Here is a 26,014-nt window from a genome sequence, read left to right as displayed (position 1 = left end):
CTATCTAAACAAATCTACAGAAATGCTCAGAACAGTAATAAAGAAGCTTCACATATCACTTGCAATACCATAGAGAAAAAAAAAAAAAAAAAAAAAAAGGTAAAAAATGCATAAAAAAAAAAAAAAAAAAAAAAAATATATATATATATATATATATATATATATATATATATATATATATATATATATATATATATATATATATATATATATATATATATATATATATATATATGCATCATATGGTACATGAAGAATACTTCCCAATTTGGAGAGAGAGAGAGAGAGAGAGAGAGAGAGAGAGAGAGAGAGAGAGAGAGAGAGAGAGAGAGAGAGAGAGAGAGAGAGAGAGAGAGAGAGAGAGAGAGAGAGGCATTATGTGTGGAGTTGAATATATTTAGAAGCAGATTTATGCATTTTTGTAGCTCAATTCTGTCTTTACTTCATTGAGTTTTACAAGTAGAGATCTTGTTTTTGAAGTGTTACCTTTGTCATACTTGATACCTAAGAGATGGGATGTTGTGAAACGGAGGAAATGTTCACAATTTTTTGGGTGTTCAATATTAAACACAAAGCCCTGCTACCAATGAGACTACAGCCATAGAAATACATGTTGGTTCAGCTACAGGTGCACCATCAAATACACACTAGACTGCCCTGTTCTTAGTTCTTCTTCTGGTACCTTAAGGAAGAAATAATAGTGTAAACATTAATAACATTTTGACATTAAAATAAAATTTATATGTAGATGTATATCTTAAGGTGATAATATATTCAAAAATTTCAATATATACACACCACTCTAAAATCAAAGGTACTGAAATTTAACCTTAGTAAAAATGGAGTCTTTCCTTTCTCCAAGCAGGTGAAGTAACCCCAATATAACTAAGCAAGCATCTGGTGCAAATAAATAAATATATAAATAAATATGATAATAAGTAAATCAAATAAACAAAAGAAAATTAACTGTGTAAGGAAAAAGTGAAGATACGGTCACATCCAATAGGACAGTCCACTAATTTGAGTACCAATCTTTTAAAAGTCTCCTGTAATTATTGCTTTATCACATAAGAATTAACAAAAATAAAGCTCCTCGATGGTTCTACTAATTATATGAATGACAAGCATTTTGATTAAATGCTCAGAACGACCAGTATACTAATGATTTTTGTCCTTTGTGTCACAGCAGCAAATCTTTTGTACGAGTATGCGGTTATGTTTTTTACTTGAGACACTATTTGGGTAATATCCTAATGCAATAATGCTTTGTCTAGCAAGTCCTCTTAAGAATATGATGAGTACTGATCGAAAAAAGAAAGAAAGAAAGAAAGAAAGAAAGAAAGAAAACCCCAGCCGAACCTACATGCCCCGACATAATGCACTGATGTTCCGAACTCCCGATTCTTCTCATCATATCCACCAAAACAGTGTGAGAAGTCCTGAACTTCATCACAACCATGGAAGAAACCTTTATCAGACTGTTTGCACTTGCGCTAGTGCCTGGAAAAGGTGACTCCAAGAATTCTATCTCCACACGAATTAGTGACCTGTCTTATTGGACTGCAAGGGAAGAGGATGCAGCTAACATTTCTAAAAAGATTGATAATATTTACATTTTAAATTTCAAATTGGACAGCCTATTGGGTTTATTTACACTAGAAATAATGTCTTTCCTTACGAGAGAGAGAGAGAGAGAGAGAGAGAGAGAGAGAGAGAGAGAGAGAGAGAGAGAGAGAGAGAGAGAGAGAGAGAGAGAGAGAGAGAGAGAGAGAGAGAGAGAGAGATGCTTTACACCTATTAAAATCTTTAACATCACTTATGCTGCAAACAATTATTTAGCCATAGCACTCAGCCAAAAATTTGATAGAAGAGCAGGAATTTAACAATTAAATTAGTACCTTTATAGAAACTGGTGCAAGCATTACAGTTAGATAGGTCATGCTTAATACAATGTTTGGTTTTTGCATGCAGCATAGTTTCATGAATACTAGGCTTATAAAAGTGAAAGATGCATTGCTAATGATGAAAAGATACATATATTAAATTGCTACCAGCTACTGAAATGAACAAATAGAACTAGACATTACTCGCATTGACTTTCATCGTGGTCATAGAGTTCAAGTAAGGTTTCCATATACAGAGGAACTGCTTTTCTTTTTTGAGAATGGCAATTATTGGGAGCCTATATTTCTCCAGCCCTTTCAAAACTGCTACTCTTGGGTCTGGTTCATCTGCTTGTGGTTCTAATCTCAGGAACTCCTTGATTATCTGTAAAGATATAAGCATCAAATAATTATAAGTGAAGGTTGCAGAGATGAGCATCTGCAATAACTGTACTTAGTTATGAGTGCTTATCTCTCGTCACTGAGGCCTTTGAGCCTGAGAGGGAGAATGGAAGTGCCAGTAGTTAAATATCAATTACCTACTATAAAATATAAATAGCTATATACATTATAGCCCTACAAATAAAGTTGACAATTAGTAACAATATGTAGCAAAATCCATAAAGTGTACATATATACACACTTACGCCCTCAAAAGTCTGAATCCACGGGTACAAGTTCAGGATTTCTGGTACAAGAATGTTCCCATTGATTATTTTTTTGCGTCTCTCAGAGAGTGACAACTGCATGAGGCGTTCAGCCTGAGGAAAATCATTAAAGTAAAATTAGTTTTCATAAGTTGACTGTCCCGCCAGCCTCCCTCTCTCCCTCATATATATATATATATATATATATATATATATATATATATATATATATATATATATATATATATATATATATATATATATATATATATATATACAAGTATCATTTTTCAGTGGCTATCCACCAGTACCATTGAAATTGCTTACATAAGAGCAGGTATTTTTAAACAACACCAGTAAAGAAGTCTCTGAAATATAAAAAAGATAAATCAAGCGTACAATTATCACATACCTTATCTAACTCGGGATCTTTCTTCATCCAATGTAGAGCAGGCCACTGTCTATGTCTCTCTAATGACTTATCATCTTCTGAATGGGGCCTTGGTGGAAGGTAAGCCTTTACTCCATACATCAGTGGACACGTAGTCTCTTTTGGCGCTATGCAAGGGATCTTCTTTTTCCTTGACATCACCTCAGTCACTGAGGAATCCTGCCTCTTTCTTGAATTCTGAAACTTGTGCTGGATGCACAATTTCCATTGCAGCTGCAATTCATGCTCCTCGAGATCACTGTTTCTCAGGATGGCAGGAAATGATGTCAAAACAGCATTTGCCATATTCATATACTGTTCTGATGTTGGATAGCTGAAATATGATAATGATAATAATAATAACAATAATAATAATAATAATAATAATAATAATAATAATAATAATAATAATAATAATAATAATAATAACAACATATTATTAATAATAATGTCACAATACCTTGATATGTAATAATGATGATAACAATAATAATGATATCAATCTAGCTAACTATATAGATGGCTTAACTCCTTTTATTGTATTATTATTATTATTATTATTATTATTATTATTATTATTATTATTATTATTATTATTGATGTTGTTCTTAACAATCACCTAATTGTGCTTTTGTCCCAGTGAAATTGGCAGATAGTGGGTACACTATCTGAATAGTACACTCAAAGGTGGTTTCACACCTATCAGTGCCGTATTAGTATCATATAGTGTCAGTGATATTCATGTCACTTTCGTGACGTCTATCCACACATATCCTTTCAGACGTGGAGTTGGCTATGATTGTCATAATTCTTGATGAAGAGCAAGATGCTTGCTTAACAAAAAATAAAGAAAAGAAAAGTGGGTACATGAAACGTGGAAGAAAAAGAGAAACTGAAGGAGATTTTGCTACTCTGTACGAGGAATTAATTAATGATGAAACAAAAATTTTCCAGTACTTAAGAATGTCGAAAAACTGTTTGATGACATTGCTCAGTGATGTGTGGTGTGGTGTGGTATGGTGTGGTGTGTTATGATGTGGTGTGGTGTGATGTGGTGTGTTCTGGTAAGTATAATGTACAATGTGATTAATTACATCAATTAAAAAGAGTATTTATCACCATTTCAATTTCTTCTATTTTATTTCAAACACTTGTCCGACATCCGTGAAAATTTTTAAAATACCAGTGACGACGATATTCCATTTCACGGAACGGAGACGTAACAATCACTTCAGTCAAAACACGGTACTTCGCCGGACGTGTGTAAATGCTTCCGCTGAATTCCAAAATGATGAATTTTTTTTTTTACTGACACTGAAGCACTGAACAGCACGGAACGAATACGGCACTGATGTGTGTGAAGCGACCTTAACCCGTATCCCTCTGGAGGCATATTCCCGAAGTCTGGTAATGTTTTGGCCCATTTACTCTTGTAGCGGTTAGGTTAGGTTAGATTAAGTTACATATAGGTAATTTTGTGCGAGAATCTCAATGAGACTATTTTAGAGAGAATCCTACAGTTAGTTTTGGAGCTACAGCCTAGTGTCCATACAGGCTGGCGGATGACTCCTTCCAGACTTCAGGAATATGCATTCTGGCCCTTCACAAGAACTGACATCAGATCCCGGTATGAACACAGGCGGTGCATCCCATGTTCTTTTGTCCCTCTTCTCATTGCCTTCCCATGATATATATATATATATATATATATATATATATATATATATATATATATATATATATATATATATATATATATATAACACTCAACATCCCTACATGCAACAAAACTTACCAAAAACACACTCAAAATACACTCAAAACATCCAAAACACAACCAAAACACATCACAACACCCCAAAATACCCACTACACTCACCTAAACACAACCAAATATTGAATATTCACTCAAAACACCCTGTAACATCTGAAAATATCCAAATAACCCACCCCAACCACACTAAATTTATCCAAAACACACTCAAAGCACCCCAATATACCTAAAACTCATCCAAACACACTCAAAAGATTTAAAACACCCAAAATACACTACAACACCCCAAAACTCATCAAACACACCCAAAACACATCAAAACATCCAAAACACACTTAAAGCACCACTCAACACCACAAACACACCCTTAAAGACCTAAAACTACTTGCACACAATCAAATACACCTCAAAAGACCCGACACACACACACCCACTCACCAAAACACTTAAAACAGAAAATAAACCCAAAACAAACCCACTACACCTCAATATACCCCCAAACACATTCATAACACACAAAAACATCCCATAATATACTCAAAACACCCCACACGACTCAAACCACTTACAATATAACTAAAAACATCCTAAACCACATTTAAAACATCCAAAATTCACCCAAAACACAATGATAACAGCAAATATACACCCAAAACACACCTAAACACCACCAAAACACACTCTAAAAACCCCACAATATTCCTACATACATCCTAAACACATAAAACACCCAAAACACACCAAATATTAGAGAACTGCAGTGCAACAAGGGAAACTAAGCTAAATATTGTTTACCTGTTTTGCCTCCTCCTCCATTTCTTTTTATTTCTTCCTTCTCCTCTTTCATTTCTCTTATTTTCTTCCTTCTACTACAACTATCTACACGCCTGACTTTAGAAACAGCTGGAAACACTTGGAAAACACTGGAAATTACGGTAAATATTGAGGAGGCTCTGGAGCAGACCGAGTCCCGAATCCTTGATGACGTCACAGGCGAGGTGCCGGCGCCCCGCTGCCATACGTACGTTACGTATTTCATTTTGAAATTGACCCATAGAAAAAATGAAGCTAGGCTCGAATGCATTATATATTCTGACTTGACAATTACTTGAATTAATATTCACAATATCAAAACACCTCTAGTCTCAGTAGTTATAAAGAAATATTATGTGAAATATGGAAAAAGTGTTGGAAATTTTGACACCATTAAAAACACTGAAAAGTCCACCTATTCCACTTTACACTGGTAAAAAGACATTTTAAAAAATCTGAACTATTTTTTAAAATAATGCACACTTAGTTACAAGCTATAATAAAAAAATAAAGAAGCAAAAAAATGACAAAATCACCACTTTCAACGGGACAATAAGCCTATTCAAATTCCACATACTTAACTCAACAGGAACGCAACATACTTTAAAAATCATAAACGATTTTTTGAAGCAATAAAATCTTCATTAAAGCCTCAAATAAAAAAGCCAAAAACCAGGCTGGGTAAATTTCACCGTACAAACTGCCCCTTATTTACATAAAAAAACAACACCAAATTCAGCACATTTACTTAACTGAAGCAAGAAAAACACTTCAAAAGCAACGAAATATTTTTAGAAACCATAAAATCTTACTATACAAGCCAAATAAATTAATTCAGAAAAAATTGAAAAAAATATTGGAACCAACAAGCCGGAACAGGTGCCAGTCCATCATGGCGGCCCTCGGCGGCGACCTCAGTGGGGGAGCCGGCGGCCATGTTGTCTTATTTATTCCTATATAACACCAAAACCAGGCAATGACGGATATATCTGGCCAGCGGATATGAAGGCTAGACATGTGGATCCATCTTGTGATATGTTAGGCTTACAATAAGTGAGAGACGAGGCAAACAATGGCTAATAACACAGCTGATGGCTTGTTTACATATTGGCGAACATTAAATATTTGAATAAATTTCCAACTCTTTCCAGACTCAGACGTAAACAAAACCTAAATATAAATAATTAATCCCTAAAAAAACTAAATAACGAATAATGAATCCTAAATAAACGAATACAAGACACTACAGGGAGGATTAGGGTGTTGTGAAGGCAGTAAGGCTGACTGAAGGGAGACTGGCCCCGCTGGACTCACCTTACGTACTCGTGCCTCTCTGGTGATGCTTGACGGTGCTTGGTGCAGGAAGGTGTCGGGAAGACGGAAACACTGGTTAATAGAGCGTGTAGGGCAAGATTGACCAGTGCTGACCAAAACACTGCAGCCAGCCAGCCGCTCGCCGTGGTAACCCCCCAGCGCCACCTGTCACTGATCCAACACCCACCCACACACACACACACACACACACAAAAAAAAAAAAAAAAGTTGACATGCTATCAAATAATATGTCAAATAATATAAATATCCTCACTTTCTGACTCTCCTTTCCCCACTCCACCCCCGATAAGTGATTATGAACGCAATCTTCACTCAGTGCGGCACCGTGTCACCGCAGCAAACACGAACCAGGGCAGAATAGGCTCAACTGAAATGCTCCTACTCTCTCTCTCTCTCTCTCTCTCTCTCTCTCTCTCTCTCTCTCTCTCTCTCTCTTCACGACTGACGGAAACACTGGTTAATAGAGCGTGTAGGGCAAGATTGACCAGTGCTGACCAAAACACTGCAGCCAGCCAGCCGCTCGCCGTGGTAACTCCCCAGCGCCACCTGTCACTGATCCAACACCCACCCACACACACACACACACACACACAAAAAAAAAAGTTGACATGCTATCAAATAATATGTCAAATAATATAAATATCCTCACTTTCTGACTCTCCTTTCCCCACTCCACCCCCGATAAGTGATTATGAACGCAATCTTCACTAAGTGCGGCACCGTGTCACCGCAGCAAACACGAACCAGGGCAGAATAGGCTCAACTGAAATGCTCCTACTCTCTCTCTCTCTCTCTCTCTCTCTCTCTCTCTTCACGACTGTTTTTCAAAGCTATAAAGATTATTATCAGGGTTTTCAATGGTGTTTCTCCTGTTATTAATGTAGAAATGTTGTTAATCTGTCACTAAAACCGTAAAAATACCCTTGAAGACCTGTGCAACTACTGACAGAGAGAGAGAGAGAGAGAGAGAGAGAGAGAGAGAGAGAGAGAGAGAGAGAGAGAGAGAGAGATAACTAGCAATAACATTCACACACACATACACACACCAGTGCATTTATACGAAGGACTCTCCTGAACTAGAGGAGGTCATACTTTGATGTATAATTTGGAAATCAGCTATTTTCTTCTATTAAGACACACACAATTAAACGCTGATTTCCGGACGTGTCACTTGCGATCATACCACGTACTCTCGTGGCCTTGCAATGCGCGGCTGCTTAACGGGATGCACGTTCTCTACTTATGATACAAGTTATTTCCGAAACGTGTCATTTTTTTTTCCCCCCTACGTCCACTCAGAGGTCAAGCATACGCAGCTCACTGGCCCTTCCTTCCGCCTCCATCTTTCACTTTGTCCTCCAAAACCGTGGGGAGGGTACAGTGTCGCCCCACACACTCGCCACTCACTTTTCCTGCCTTTCTTACACTCTCGGGCGCCAGCAAGGCCTAGTACCTTTATATATCACACAAAACCAAAGTTAGTCGTGCTGACTAACTTTTCTTAGTAAAACCCATGGGGTCTAGAACGAGTGGCAGCATTAGTCACAGTGACTAACATAATGTTAGTCAATTTGTGACTAACTGAGCACTCAACCTGAGTATGGTCTTACTCAAATATATCTGACTAATGCCTTCGTACTGTTCACTGCTTCTACTAACCACATTAGTAAAGTGGATCATAGGTTAGTCAATTAAATGATTAATTAGTTAGTCTTTCTTAGGCAGATGATGAATCATTAGTACCTTTAATACTAGCAGCTAGCTACTGCTGTCTCAAGGTTAGGGAAAGAATAGGTAATAAATTCAATATATTCATATACAATTAAATGTTCCCTCCATTTCATTGCATTAAAAAAAATAAATAAAAAAGATAAACACTATAATTTTTATCATCTATAGTATAATATGCTTTTCACTTGAACATTTAACAGAAAGCTCCCCTCAGAACTGTAATGATATATAAAACAGATGTAAAAAATAAACTCCATTAGTAACACTTCATCCTAGCATGAGAGAAAAAAAAAAAGCAACACAAAAACAACCTTTTTTTGACAAGCCATTAAGTAAATAATACACATTTGTGAGTATTAATCACTAAAACTTGCAATGTGGAAAAGAAAGTAAGCATCTCTTAAGATATGAATATTAAACCTTACTCCCATTCATAAACTAAAGGAAAAACTATGTAAGTAAAGTTAACATAAATTAAATGTAAGGAGTTACAGACCCTGTAAAGAATAATTAATTAGTCCATTGCTAATCATTATATCACAGTACTTTTAAGAAACTTAGGGAAACAACCAGTGCAAAAATAGACATTTAACCTTATTTATACAAGCTTTTAACCCAGATCATATCCATATGTCACCATTAATCCTTTAAAGCCACACAAAAAAAGAAAATGAGTATTTCTATGGGATATACTATCTAAACAAATCTACAGAAATGCTCAGAACAGTAATAAAGAAGCTTCACATATCACTTGCAATACCATAGAGAAATAAAAAAAAAAAAGGTAAAAAATGCATAAAAAAAAAAAAAAAAAAAAAATATATATATATATATATATATATATATATATATATATATATATATATATATATATATATATATATATATATATATATATATATATGCATCATATGGTACATGAAGAATACTTCCCAATTTGGGGAGAGAGAGAGAGAGAGAGAGAGAGAGAGAGAGAGAGAGAGAGAGAGAGAGAGAGAGAGAGAGAGAGAGAGAGAGTCTACTTTCCATTCATTATATATATATATATATATATATATATATATATATATATATATATATATATATATATATATATATATATATATATATATATATATATATATATATATATATATATATATATATATATATATATATATATATATATATATATATATAAAACATAAGAACAATTCAGTAAGATTTCATGAATACTGGGTTGGGGGGAAAGGGGAAGTACAAGTATTTCCTTTTCCTTTTAGAAAACTTATTAACATAATGTTATGTATTTATTTCACTGATTAATCTTTAACTAGTAATTGACTAGTGTGTGTGTGTGTGTGTGTGTGTGTGTGTGTGTGTGTGTGTGTGTGTGTGTGTGTGTGTGTGTGTGTGTGTGTGTGTGTGCGCGTTGTGTGTGTGTGTGTGTGTGACAGAGAGAGAGAGAGAGAGAGAGAGAGAGAGAGAGAGAGAGAGAGAGAGAGAGAGAGAGAGAGAGAGGCATTATGTGTGGAGTTGAATATATTTAGAAAGCAGATTTATGCATTTTTGTAGCTCAATTCTGTCTTTACTTCATTGAGTTTTACAAGTAGAGATCTTGTTTTTGAAGTGTTACCTTTGTCATACTTGATACCTAAGAGATGGGATGTTGTGAAACGGAAGAAATGTTCACAATTTTTTGGGTGTTCAATATTAAACACAAAGCCCTGCTACCAATGAGACTACAGCCATAGAAATACATGTTGGTTCAGCTACAGATGCACCATCAAATACACACTAGACTGCCCTGTTCTTAGTTCTTCTTCTGGTACCTTAAGGAAGAAATAATAGTGTAAACATTAATAATATTTTGACATTAAAATAAAATTTATATGTAGATGTATATTTTAAGGTGATAATATATTCAAAAATTTCAATATATACACACCACTCTAAAATCAAAGGTACTGAAATTTAACCTTAGTAAAAATGGAGTCTTTCCTTTCTCCAAGCAGGTGAAGTAACCCCAATATAACTAAGCAAGCATCTGGTGCAAATAAATAAATATATAAATAAAAATGATAATAAGTAAATCAAATAAACAAAAGAAAATTAACTGTGTAAGGAAAAAGTGAAGATATGGTCACATCCAATAGGACAGTCCACTAATTTAAGTACCAATCTTTTAAAAGTCTCCTGTAATTATTGCTTTATCACATAAGAATTAACAAAAATAAAGCTCCTCGATGGTTCTACTAATTATATGAATGACAAGCATTTTGATTGAATGCTTAGAACGACCAGTATACTAATGATTTTTGTCCTTTGTGTCACAGCAGCAAATCTTTTGTACGAGTATGCGGTTATGTTTTTTACTTGAGACACTACTTGGGTAATATCATAATGCAATAATGCTTTGTCTAGCAAGTCCTCGTAAGAATATGATGGGTACTGATCGAAAAAAAAAAAAGAAAGAAAGAAAGAAAACCCCAGCCGAACCTACATGCCCCGACATAATGCACTGATGTTCCGAATCCCGATTCTTCTCATCATATCCACCGAAACAGTGTGAGAAGTCCTCAACTTCATCACAACCATGGAAGAAACCTTTATCAGACTGTATGCACTTGCGCTAGTGCCGGCAAAGGTGACTCCAAGAATTCTATCTCCACACGAATTAGTGACCTGTCTTATTGGACTGCAAGGGAAGAGGATGCAGCTAATATTTCTAAAAAGATTGATAATATTTACATTTTAAATTTCAAATTGGACAGCCTATTGGGTTTATTTACACTAGAAATAATGTCTTTCCTTACGAGAGAGAGAGAGAGAGAGAGAGAGAGAGAGAGAGAGAGAGAGAGAGAGAGAGAGAGAGAGAGAGAGAGAGAGAGAGAGAGAGAGATGCTTTACACCTATTAAAATCTTTAACATCACTTATGCTGCAAACAATTATTTAGCCATAGCACTCAGCCAAAAATTTGATAGAAGAGCAGGAATTTAACAATTAAATTAGTACCTTTATAGAAATTGGTGCAAGCATTACAGTTAGATAGGTCATGCTTAATACAATGTTTGGGTTTTTGCATGCAGCATATTTTCATGAATATTAGGCCTATAAAAGTGAAAGATGCATTGCTAATGATGAAAAGATACATATATTAAATTGCTACCAGCTACTGAAATGAACAAATAGAACTAGACATTACTCGCATTGACTTTCATCGTGGTCATAGAGTTCAAGTAAGGTTTCCATATACAGAGGAACTGCTTTTCTTTTTTTGAGAATGGCAATTATTGGGAGCCTATATTTCTCCAGCCCTTTCAAAACTGCTACTCTTGGGTCTGGTTCATCCGCTTGTGGTTCTAATCTCAGGAACTCCTTGATTATCTGTAAAGATATAAGCATCAAATAATTATAAGTGAAGGTTATAGAGATGAGCATCTGCAATAACTGTACTTAGTTATGAGTGCTTATCTCCCGTCACTAAGGCCTTTGAGCCTGAGAGGGAGAATGGAAGTACCAGTAGTTAAATATCAATTACCTACTATAAAATATAAATAGCTATATACATTATAGCCCTACAAATAAAGTTGACAATTAGTAACAATATGTAGCAAAATCCATAAAGTGTACATATATACACACCTACGCCCTCAAAAGTCTGAATCCACGGGTACAAGTTCAGGATTTCTGCTACAAGAATGTTCCCATTGATTATTTTTTTGCGTCTCTCAGAGAGTGTCAACTGCATGAGGCGTTCAGCCTGAGGAAAATCATTAAAGTAAAATTAGTTTTCATAAGTTGACTGTCCCACCAGCCTTGCTCTCTCCCTCATATATATATATATATATATATATATATATATATATATATATATATATATATATATATATATATATATATATATATATATATATATACATGTATATAATATATATATATATATATATATATATATATATATATATATATATATATATATATATATATATATATATATATATATATATATATATATATATATATACAAGTATCATTTTTCAGTGGCTATCCACCAGTACCATTGAAATTGGTTACATAAGAGCAGGTATTTTTAAACAACACCAGTAAAGAAGTCTCTGAAATAAAAAAAAGATAAATCAAGCGTACAAATATCACATAGCTTATCTAACTCGGGATCTTTCTTCATCCAATGTAGAGCAGGCCACTGTCTATGTCTCTCTAATGACTTATCATCTTCTGAATGGGGCCTTGGTGGAAGGTAAGCCTTTACTCCATACATCAGTGGACACGTAGTCTCTTTTGGCGCTATGCAAGGGATCTTCTTTTTCCTTGACATCACCTCAGTCACTGAGGAATCCTGCCTCTTTCTTGAATTCTGAAACTTGTGCTGGATGCGCAATTTCCATTGCAGCTGCAATTCATGCTCCTCGAGATCACTGTTTCTCAGGATGGCAGGAAATGATGTCAAAACAGCATTTGCCATATTCATATACTGTTCTGATGTTGGATAGCTGAAATATGATAATGATAAAAATAATAACAATAATAATAATAATAATAATAATAATAATAATAATAATAATAACAACATATTATTAATAATAATGTCACAATACCTTGATATGTAATAATGATGATAACAATAATAATGATATCAATCTAGCTAACTATATAGATGGCTTAACTCCTTTTATTGTATTATTATTATTATTATTATTATTATTATTATTATTATTATTATTGTTGTTGTTCTTAACAATCACCTAATTGTGCTTTTGTCCCAGTGAAATTGGCAGATAGTGGGTACACTATCTGAATAGTACACTCAAAGGTGGTTTCACACCTATCAGTGCCGTATTAGTATCATATAGTGTCAGTGATATTCATGTCACTTTCGTGACGTCTATGCACACATATCCTTTCAGACGTGGAGTTGGCTATGATTGTCATAATTCTTGATGAAGAGCAAGATGCTTGCTTAACAAAAAATAAAGAAAAGAAAAGTGGGTACATGAAACGTGGAAGAAAAAGAGAAACTGAAGGAGATTTTGCTACTCTGTACGAGGAATTAATTAATGATGAAACAAAAATTTTCCAGTACTTAAGAATGTCGAAAAACTGTTTGATGACATTGCTCAGTGATGTGTGGTGTGGTGTGGTATGGTGTGGTGTGTTATGATGTGGTGTGGTGTGATGTGGTGTGTTCTGGTAAGTATAATGTACAATGTGATTAATTACATCAATTAAAAAGAGTATCTATCACCATTTCAATTTCTTCTATTTTATTTCAAACACTTGTCCGACATCCGTGAAAATTTTTAAAATACCAGTGACGATGATATTCCATTTCATGGAACGGAGACGTAACAATCACTTCAGTCAAAACACGGTACTTCGCCGGACGTGTGTAAATGCTTCCGCTGAATTCCAAAATGATGAATTTTTTTTTTTACTGACACTGAAGCACTGAACAGCACGGAACGAATACGGCACTGATGTGTGTGAAGCGACCTTAACCCGTATCCCTCTGGAGGCATATTCCCGAAGTCTGGTAATGTTTTGGCCCATTTACTCTTGTAGCGGTTAGGTTAGGTTAGATTAAGTTACATATAGGTAATTTTGTGCGAGAATCTCAATGAGACTATTTTAGAGAGAATCCTACAGTTAGTTTTGGAGCTACAGCCTAGTGTCCATACAGGCTGGCGGATGACTCCTTCCAGACTTCAGGAATATGCATTCTGGCCCTTCACAAGAACTGACATCAGATCCCGGTATGAACACTGGCGGTGCATCCCATGTTCTTTTGTCCCTCTTCTCATTGCCTTCCCATTATATATATATATATATATATATATATATATATATATATATATATATATATATATATATATATATATATATATATATATATATAACACTCAACATCCCTACATGCAACAAAACTTACCAAAACACACTCAAAATACACTCAAAACATCCAAAACACAACCAAAACACATCACAACACCCCAAAATACCCACTACACTCGCCTAAACACAACCAAATATTGAATATTCAATCAAAACACCCTGTAACATCTGAAAATATTCAAATAACCCACCCCAACCACACTAAATTTATCCAAAACACACTCAAAGCACCCCAATATACCTAAAACTCATCCAAACACACTCAAAAGATTTAAAACACCCAAAATACACTACAACACCCCAAAACTCATCAAACACACCCAAAACACATCAAAACATCCAAAACACACTTAAAGCACCACTCAACACCACAAACACGCCACAAACACACCCTTAAAGACCCAAAACTACTTGCACACAATCAAATACACCTCAAAAGACCCGACACACACACCCAAACTCACCGAAACACTTAAAACAGAAAATAAACCCAAAACAAACTCACTACACCTCAATATACCCCCAAACACATTCATAACACACAAAAACATCCCATAATATACTCAAAACACCCCACACGACTCAAACCACTTACAATATAACTAAAAACATCCTAAACCACATTTAAAACATCCAAAATTCACCCAAAACACAATGATAACAGCAAATATACACCCAAAACACACCTAAACACCACCAAAACACACTCTAAAAACCCCACAATATTCCTACATACATCCTAAACACATAAAACACCCAAAACACACCAAATATTAGAGAACTGCAGCGCAGCAAGGGAAACTAAGCTAAATATTGTTTACCTGTTTTGCCTCCTCCTCCATTTCTTTTTATTTCTTCCTTCTCCTCTTTCATTTCTCTTATTTTCTTCCTTCTACTACAACTATCTACACGCCTGACTTTAGAAACAGCTGGAAACACTTGGAAAACACTGGAAATTACGGTAAATATTGAGGAGGCTCTGAAGCAGACCGAGTCCCGAATCCTTGATGACGTCACAGGCGAGGTGCCGGCGCCCCGCTGCCATACGTACGTTACGTATTTCATTTTGAAATTGACCCATAGAAAAAATGAAGCTAGGCTCAAATGCATTATATATTCTGACTTGACAATTACTTGAATTAATATTCACAATATCAAAACACCTCTAGTCTCAGTAGTTATAAAGAAATATTATGTGAAATATGGAAAAAGTGTTGGAAATTTTGACACCATTAAAAACACTGAAAAGTCCACCTATTCCACTTTACACTGGTAAAAAGACATTTTAAAAAATCTGAACTATTTTTTAAAATAATGCACACTTAGTTACAAGCTATAATAAAAAAATAAAGAAGCAAAAAAATGACAAAATCACCACTTTCAACGGGACAATAAGCCTATTCAAATTCCACATACTTAACTCAACAGGAACGCAACATACTTTAAAAATCATAAACGATTTTTTGAAGCAATAAAATCTTCATTAAAGCCTCAAATAAAAAAGCCAAAAACCAGGCTGGGTAAATTTCACCGTACAAACTGCCCCTTATTTACATAAAAAAACAACACCAAATTCAGCACATTTACTTAACTGAAGTAAGAAAAACACTTCAAAAGCAACGAAATATTTTTAGAAACCATAAAATCTTACTATACAAGCCAAATAAATTAATTCAGAAAAAATTGAAAAAAATATTGGAACCAACAAGCCGGAACAGGTGCCAGTCCATCATGGCGGCCCTCGGCGGCGACCTCAGTGGGGGAGCCGGCGGCCATGTTGTCTTATTTATTCCTATATAACACCAAAACCAGGCAATGACGGATATATCTGGCCAGCGGATATGAAGGCTAGACATGTGGATCCATCTTGTGATATGTTAGGCTTACAATAAGTGAGAGACGAGGCAAACAATGGCTAATAACACAGCTGATGGCTTGTTTACATATTGGCGAACATTAAATATTTGAATAAATTTCCAACTCTTTCCAGACTCAGACGTAAACAAAACCTAAATATAAATAATTAATCCCTAAAAAAACTAAATAACGAATAATGAATCCTAAATAAACGAATACAAGACACTACAGGGAGGATTAGGGTGTTGTGAAGGCAGTAAGGCTGACTGAAGGGAGACTGGCCCCGCTGGACTCACCTTACGTACTCGTGCCTCTCTGGTGATGCTTGACGGTGCTTGGTGCAGGAAGGTGTCGGGAAGACGGAAACACTGGTTAATAGAGCGTGTAGGGCAAGATTGACCAGTGCTGACCAAAACACTGCAGCCAGCCAGCCGCTCGCCGTGGTAACCCCCCAGCGCCACCTGTCACTGATCCAACACCCACCCACACACACACACACACACACAAAAAAAAAAAAAGTTGACATGCTATCAAATAATATGTCAAATAATATAAATATCCTCACTTTCTGACTCTCCTTTCCCCACTCCACCCCCGATAAGTGATTATGAACGCAATCTTCACTCAGTGCGGCACCGTGTCACCGCAGCAAACACGAACCAGGGCAGAATAGGCTCAACTGAAATGCTCCTACTCTCTCTCTCTCTCTCTCTCTCTCTCTCTCTCTCTCTCTCTCTCTCTCTCTCTCTCTCTCTCTCTCTCTCTCTCTTCACGACTGACGGAAACACTGGTTAATAGAGCGTGTAGGGCAAGATTGACCAGTGCTGACCAAAACACTGCAGCCAGCCAGCCGCTCGCCGTGGTAACTCCCCAGCGCCACCTGTCACTGATCCAACACCCACCCACACACACACACACACACACACACACACACAAAAAAAAGTTGACATGCTATCAAATAATATGTCAAATAATATAAATATCCTCACTTTCTGACTCTCCTTTCCCCACTCCACCCCCGATAAGTGATTATGAACGCAATCTTCACTCAGTGCGGCACCGTGTCACCGCAGCAAACACGAACCAGGGCAGAATAGGCTCAACTGAAATGCTCCTACTCTCTCTCTCTCTCTCTCTCTCTCTCTCTCTCTCTCTCTCTCTCTTCACGACTGTTTTTCAAAGCTATAAAGATGATTATCAGGGTTTTCAATGGTGTTTCTCCTGTTATTAATGTAGAAATGTTGTTAATCTGTCACTAAAACCGTAAAAATACCCTTAAAGACCTGTGCAACTACTGACAGAGAGAGAGAGAGAGAGAGAGAGAGAGAGAGAGAGAGAGAGACAGAGAAAGAGAGAGAGAGAGATAACTAGCAATAACATTCACACACACATACACACACCAGTGCATTTATACGAAGGACTCTCCTGAACTAGAGGAGGTCATACTTTGATGTATAATTTGGAAATCAGCTATTTTTTTCTATTAAGACACACACAATTAAACGCTGATTTCCGGACGTGTCACTTGCGATCATACCACGTACTCTCGTGGCCTTGCAATGCGCGGCTGCTTAACGGGATGCACGTTCTCTACTTATGATACAAGTTATTTCCGAAACGTGTCATTTTTTTTTTCCCCCCTACGTCCACTCAGAGGTCAAGCATACGCAGCTCACTGGCCCTTCCTTCCGCCTCCATCTTTCACTTTGTCCTCCAAAACCGTGGGGAGGGTACAGTGTCGCCCCACACACTCGCCACTCACTTTTCCTGCCTTTCTTACACTCTCGGGCGCCAGCAAGGCCTAGTACCTTTATATATCACACAAAACCAAAGTTAGTCGTGCTGACTAACTTTTCTTAGTAAAACCCATGGGGTCTAGAACGAGTGGCAGCATTAGTCACAGTGACTAACATAATGTTAGTCAATTTGTGACTAACTGAGCACTCAACCTGAGTATGGTCTTACTCAAATATATCTGACTAATGCCTTCGTACTATTCACTGCTTCTACTAACCACATTAGTAAAGTGGATCATAGGTTAGTCAATTAAATGATTAATTAGTTAGTCTTTCTTAGGCAGATGATGAATCATTAGTACCTTTAATACTAGCAGCTAGCTACTGCTGTCTCAAGGTTAGGGAAAGAATAGGTAATAAATTCAATATATTCATATACAATTAAATGTTCCCTCCATTTCATTGCATTAAAAAAAATAAATAAAAAAAATAAACACTATAATTTTTATCATCTATAGTATAATATGCTTTTCACTTGAACATTTAACAGAAAGCTCCCCTCAAAACTGTAATGATATATAAAACAGATGTAAAAAATAAACTCCATTAGTAACACTTCATCCTAGCATGAGAGAGAAAAAAAAAGCAACACAAAAACAACCTTTTTTTGACAAGCCATTAAGTAAATAATACACATTTGTGAGTATTAATCACTAAAACTTGCAATGTGGAAAAGAAAGTAAGCATCTCTTAAGATATGAATATTAAACCTTACTCCCATTCATAAACTAAAGGAAAAACTATGTAAGTAAAGTTAACATAAATTAAATGTAAGGAGTTACAGACCCTGTAAAGAATAATTAATTAGTCCATTGCTAATCATTATATCACAGTACTTTTAAGAAACTTAGGGAAACAACCAGTGCAAAAATAGACATTTAACCTTATTTGTACAAGCTTTTAACTCAGATCATATCCATATGTCACCATTAATCCTTTAAAGCCACACAAAAAAAGAAAATGAGTATTTCTATGGGATATACTATCTAAACAAATCTACAGAAATGCTCAGAACAGTAATAAAGAAGCTTCACATATCACTTGCAATACCATAGAGAAATAAAAAAAAAAAAGGTAAAAAATGCATAAAAAAAAAAAAAAAAAAAAAAAAATATATATATATATATATATATATATATATATATATATATATATATATATATATATATATATATATATATATATATATATGCATCATATGGTACATGAAGAATACTTCCCAATTTGGGGAGAGAGAGAGAGAGAGAGAGAGAGAGAGAGAGAGAGAGAGAGAGAGAGAGAGAGAGAGAGAGAGAGAGAGAGAGAGAGAGAGTCTACTTTCCATTCATTATATATATATATATATATATATATATATATATATATATATATATATATATATATATATATATATATATATATATATATATATATATATATATATATATATATATATATATATAACATAAGAACAATTCAGTAAGATTTCATGAATACTGGGTTGGGGGGAAGGGGAAGTACAAGTATTTCCTTTTCCTTTTAGAAAACTTATTAACATAATGTTATGTATTTATTTCACTGATTAATCTTTAACTAGTAATTGACTAGTGTGTGTGTGTGTGTGTGTGTGTGTGTGTGTGTGTGTGTGTGTGTGTGTGTGTGTGTGTGTGTGTGTGTGTGTGTGTGTGCGTTGTGTGTGTGTGTGTGTGTGACAGAGAGAGAGAGAGAGAGAGAGAGAGAGAGAGAGAGAGAGAGAGAGAGAGAGAGAGAGAGAGAGAGAGAGAGAGAGAGAGGCATTATGTGTGGAGTTGAATATATTTAGAAGCAGATTTATGCATTTTTGTAGCTCAATTCTGTCTTTACTTCATTGAGTTTTACAAGTAGAGATCTTGTTTTTGAAGTGTTACCTTTGTCATACTTGATACCTAAGAGATGGGATGTTGTGAAACGGAGGAAATGTTCACAATTTTTTGGGTGTTCAATATTAAACACAAAGCCCTGCTACCAATGAGACTACAGCCATAGAAATACATGTTGGTTCAGCTACAGATGCACCATCAAATACACACTAGACTACCCTGTTCTTAGTTCTTCTTCTGGTACCTTAAGGAAGAAATAATAGTGTAAACATTAATAATATTTTGACATTAAAATAAAATTTATATGCAGATGTATATTTTAAGGTGATAACATATTCAAAAATTTCAATATATACACACCACTCTAAAATCAAAGGTACTGAAATTTAACCTTAGTAAAAATGGAGTCTTTCCTTTCTCCAAGCAGGTGAAGTAACCCCAATATAACTAAGCAAGCATCTGGTGCAAATAAATAAATATATAAATAAAAATGATAATAAGTAAATCAAATAAACAAAAGAAAATTAACTGTGTAAGGAAAAAGTGAAGATATGGTCACATCCAATAGGACAGTCCACTAATTTAAGTACCAATCTTTTAAAAGTCTCCTGTAATTATTGCTTTATCACATAAGAATTAACAAAAATAAAGCTCCTCGATGGTTCTACTAATTATATGAATGACAAGCATTTTGATTGAATGCTTAGAACGACCAGTATACTAATGATTTTTGTCCTTTGTGTCACAGCAGCAAATCTTTTGTACGAGTATGCGGTTATGTTTTTTACTTGAGACACTACTTGGGTAATATCATAATGCAATAATGCTTTGTCTAGCAAGTCCTCGTAAGAATATGATGGGTACTGATCGAAAAAAAAAAAAGAAAGAAAGAAAGAAAACCCCAGCCGAACCTACATGCCCCGACATAATGCACTGATGTTCCGAATCCCGATTCTTCTCATCATATCCATCGAAACAGTGTGAGAAGTCCTCAACTTCATCACAACCATGGAAGAAACCTTTATCAGACTGTTTGCACTTGCGCTACTGCCGGCAAAGGTGACTCCAAGAATTCTATCTCCACACGAATTAGTGACCTGTCTTATTGGACTGCAAGGGAAGAGGATGCAGCTAATATTTCTAAAAAGATTGATAATATTTACATTTTAAATTTCAAATTGGACAGCCTATTGGGTTTATTTACACTAGAAATAATGTCTTTCCTTACGAGAGAGAGAGAGAGAGAGAGAGAGAGAGAGAGAGAGAGAGAGAGAGAGAGAGAGAGAGAGAGAGAGATGCTTTACACCTATTAAAATCTTTAACATCACTTATGCTGCAAACAATTATTTAGCCATAGCACTCAGCTAAAAATTTGATAGAAGAGCAGGAATTTAACAATTAAATTAGTACCTTTATAGAAATTGGTGCAAGCATTACAGTTAGATAGGTCATGCTTAATACAATGTTTGGGTTTTTGCATGCAGCATAGTTTCATGAATATTAGGCCTATAAAAGTGAAAGATGCATTGCTAATGATGAAAAGATACATATATTAAATTGCTACCAGCTAATGAAATGAACAAATTGAACTAGACATTACTCGCATTGACTTTCATCGTGGTCATAGAGTTCAAGTAAGGTTTCCATATACAGAGGAACTGCTTTTCTTTTTTTGAGAATGGCAATTATTGGGAGCCTATATTTCTCCAGCCCTTTCAAAACTGCTACTCTTGGGTCTGGTTCATCCGCTTGTGGTTCTAATCTCAGGAACTCCTTGATTATCTGTAAAGATATAAGCATCAAATAATTATAAGTGAAGGTTATAGAGATGAGCATCTGCAATAACTGTACTTAGTTATGAGTGCTTATCTCCCGTCACTAAGGCCTTTGAGCCTGAGAGGGAGAATGGAAGTACCAGTAGTTAAATATCAATTACCTACTATAAAATATAAATAGCTATATACATTATAGCCCTACAAATAAAGTTGACAATTAGTAACAATATGTAGCAAAATCCATAAAGTGTACATATATACACACCTACGCCCTCAAAAGTCTGAATCCACGGGTACAAGTTCAGGATTTCTGCTACAAGAATGTTCCCATTGATTATTTTTTTGCGTCTCTCAGAGAGTGTCAACTGCATGAGGCGTTCAGCCTGAGGAAAATCATTAAAGTAAAATTAGTTTTCATAAGTTGACTGTCCCGCCAGCCTCCCTCTCTCCCTCATATATATATATATATATATATATATATATATATATATATATATATATATATACTCGTATATATATATACAAGTATCATTTTTCAGTGGCTATCCACCAGTACCATTGAAATTGCTTACATAAGAGCAGGTATTTTTAAACAACACCAGTAAAGAAGTCTCTGAAATAAAAAAAAGATAAATCAAGCGTACAAATATCACATAGCTTATCTAACTCGGGATCTTTCTTCATCCAATGTAGAGCAGGCCACTGTCTATGTCTCTCTAATGACTTATCATCTTCTGAATGGGGCCTTGGTGGAAGGTAAGCCTTTACTCCATACATCAGTGGACACGTAGTCTCTTTTGGCACTATGCAAGGGATCTTCTTTTTCCTTGACATCACCTCAGTCACTGAGGAATCCTGCCTCTTTCTTGAATTCTGAAACTTGTGCTGGATGCGCAATTTCCATTGCAGCTGCAATTCATGCTCCTCGAGATCAGTTTCTCAGGATGGCAGGAAATGATGTCAAAACAGCATTTGCCATATTCATATACTGTTCTGATGTTGGATAGCTGAAATATGATAATGATAATAATAATAACAATAATAATAATAATAATAATAATAATAATAATAATAATAATAACAACATATTATTAATAATAATGTCACAATACCTTGATATGTAATAATGATGATAACAATAATAATGATATCAATCTAGCTAACTATATAGATGGCTTAACTCCTTTTATTGTATTATTATTATTATTATTATTATTATTATTATTATTATTATTGTTGTTGTTCTTAACAATCACCTAATTGTGCTTTTGTCCCAGTGAAATTGGCAGATAGTGGGTACACTATCTGAATAGTACACTCAAAGGTGGTTTCACACCTATCAGTGCCGTATTAGTACCATATAGTGTCAGTGATATTCATGTCACTTTCGTGACGTCTATGCACACATATCCTTTCAGACGTGGAGTTGGCTATGATTGTCATAATTCTTGATGAAGAGCAAGATGCTTGCTTAACAAAAAATAAAGAAAAGAAAAGTGGGTACATGAAACGTGGAAGAAAAAGAGAAACTGAAGGAGATTTTGCTACTCTGTACGAGGAATTAATTAATGATGAAACAAAAATTTTCCAGTACTTAAGAATGTCGAAAAACTGTTTGATGACATTGCTCAGTGATGTGTGGTGTGGTGTGGTATGGTGTGGTGTGTTATGATGTGGTGTGGTGTGATGTGGTGTGTTCTGGTAAGTATAATGTACAATGTGATTAATTACATCAATTAAAAGAGTATCTATCACCATTTCAATTTCTTCTATTTTATTTCAAACACTTGTCCGACATCCGTGAAAATTTTTAAAATACCAGTGACGATGATATTCCATTTCACGGAACGGAGACGTAACAATCACTTCAGTCAAAACACGGTACTTCGCCGGACGTGTGTAAATGCTTTCGCTGAATTCCAAAATGATGAATTTTTTTTTTTACTGACACTGAAGCACTGAACAGCACGGAACGAATACGGCACTGATGTGTGTGAAGCGACCTTAACCCGTATCCCTCTGGAGGCATATTCCCGAAGTCTGGTAATGTTTTGGCCCATTTACTCTTGTAGCGGTTAGGTTAGGTTAGATTAAGTTACATATAGGTAATTTTGTGCGAGAATCTCAATGAGACTATTTTAGAGAGAATCCTACAGTTAGTTTTGGAGCTACAGCCTAGTGTCCATACAGGCTGGCGGATGACTCCTTCCAGACTTCAGGAATATGCATTCTGGCCCTTCACAAGAACTGACATCAGATCCCGGTATGAACACTGGCGGTGCATCCCATGTTCTTTTGTCCCTCTTCTCATTGCCTTCCCATTATATATATATATATATATATATATATATATATATATATATATATATATATATATATATATATATATATATATATATAACACTCAACATCCCTACATGCAACAAAACATACCAAAACACACTCAAAATACACTCAAAACATCCAAAACACAACCAAAACACATCACAACACCGCAAAATACCCACTACACTCACCTAAACACAACCAAATATTGAATATTCAATCAAAACACCCTGTAACATCTGAAAATATCCAAATAACCCACCCCAACCACACTAAATTTATCCAAAACACACTCAAAGCACCCCAATATACCTAAAACTCATCCAAACACACTCAAAAGATTTAAAACACCCAAAATACACTACAACACCCCAAAACTCATCAAACACACCCAAAACACATCAAAACATCCAAAACACACTTAAAGCACCACTCAACACCACAAACACGCCACAAACACACCCTTAAAGACCCAAAACTACTTGCACACAATCAAATACACCTCAAAAGACCCGACACACACACACCCAAACTCACCAAAACACTTAAAACAGAAAATAAACCCAAAACAAACCCACTACACCTCAATATACCCCCAAACACATTCATAACACACAAAAACATCCATAATATACTCAAAACACCCCACACGACTCAAACCACTTACAATATAACTAAAAACATCCTAAACCACATTTAAAACACCCAAAATTCACCCAAAACACAATGATAACAGCAAATATACACCCAAAACACACCTAAACACCACCAAAACACACTCTAAAAACCCCACAATATTCCTACATACATCCTAAACACATAAAACACCCAAAACACACCAAATATTAGAGAACTGCAGCGCAGCAAGGGAAACTAAGCTAAATATTGTTTACCTGTTTTGCCTCCTCCTCCATTTCTTTTTATTTCTTCCTTCTCCTCTTTCATTTCTCTTATTTTCTTCCTTCTACTACAACTATCTACACGCCTGACTTTAGAAACAGCTGGAAACACTTGGAAAACACTGGAAATTACGGTAAATATTGAGGAGGCTCTGGAGCAGACCGAGTCCTAAATCCTTGATGACGTCACAGGCGAGGTGCCGGCGCCCCGCTGCCATACGTACGTTACGTATTTCATTTTGAAATTGACCCATAGAAAAAATGAAGCTAGGCTCGAATGCATTATATATTCTGACTTGACAATTACTTGAATTAATATTCACAATATCAAAACACCTCTAGTCTCAGTAGTTATAAAGAAATATTATGTGAAATATGGAAAAAGTGTTGGAAATTTTGACACCATTAAAAACACTGAAAAGTCCACCTATTCCACTTTACACTGGTAAAAAGACATTTTAAAAAATCTGAACTATTTTTTAAAATAATGCACACTTAGTTACAAGCTATAATAAAAAAATAAAGAAGCAAAAAAATGACAAAATCACCACTTTCAACGGGACAATAAGCCTATTCAAATTCCACATACTTAACTCAACAGGAACGCAACATACTTTAAAAATCATAAACGATTTTTTGAAGCAATAAAATCTTCATTAAAGCCTCAAATAAAAAAGCCAAAAACCAGGCTGGGTAAATTTCACCGTACAAACTGCCCCTTATTTACATAAAAAAACAACACCAAATTCAGCACATTTACTTAACTGAAGCAAGAAAAACACTTCAAAAGCAACGAAATATTTTTAGAAACCATAAAATCTTACTATACAAGCCAAATAAATTAATTCAGAAAAAATTGAAAAAAATATTGGAACCAACAAGCCGGAACAGGTGCCAGTCCATCATGGCGGCCCTCGGCGGCGACCTCAGTGGGGGAGCCGGCGGCCATGTTGTCTTATTTATTCCTATATAACACCAAAACCAGGCAATGACGGATATATCTGACCAGCGGATATGA

At 35.3% G+C, this 26,014-nt stretch overlaps 1 protein-coding gene and 2 long non-coding RNA genes across 3 annotated transcripts in view; all 3 read right to left on the bottom strand.

Moving 5' to 3' along the window:
• Positions 1-2,955: 2,955 nt before the first annotated feature.
• On the bottom strand, positions 2,956-7,416 carry LOC135100683 (uncharacterized). The gene is made up of 2 exons (XR_010268883.1): positions 6,862-7,416; positions 2,956-3,294 (listed from the first exon to the last, which is right to left on the bottom strand). It is a non-coding gene; the product is annotated as an uncharacterized LOC135100683 (long non-coding RNA).
• Positions 7,417-12,768: 5,352 nt separating this feature from the next.
• Positions 12,769-17,231, bottom strand: LOC135100656 (uncharacterized). Its single transcript, XR_010268858.1, has 2 exons — positions 16,660-17,231; positions 12,769-13,107 (listed from the first exon to the last, which is right to left on the bottom strand). It is a non-coding gene; the product is annotated as an uncharacterized LOC135100656 (long non-coding RNA).
• A 5,152-nt stretch (positions 17,232-22,383) lies between these two features.
• Positions 22,384-26,014, bottom strand: part of LOC135103211 (uncharacterized) — a 48,503-nt gene continuing 44,872 nt past the window's right edge. The window contains exon 6 of the transcript XR_010269965.1: positions 22,384-22,779. The gene's annotated coding sequence lies outside the window, so the exon portion shown is untranslated. The remainder of the gene's footprint in view (positions 22,780-26,014) is intronic.

This window comes from Scylla paramamosain, chromosome 1 (assembly GCF_035594125.1).
Source record: "Scylla paramamosain isolate STU-SP2022 chromosome 1, ASM3559412v1, whole genome shotgun sequence".
In the NCBI taxonomy this organism is placed as follows: Eukaryota; Metazoa; Arthropoda; class Malacostraca; order Decapoda; family Portunidae; genus Scylla; species Scylla paramamosain.
The sequence above is the reverse complement of the archived record's forward strand: the minus strand, read 5'-3'. Positions and strand labels throughout refer to the sequence as shown.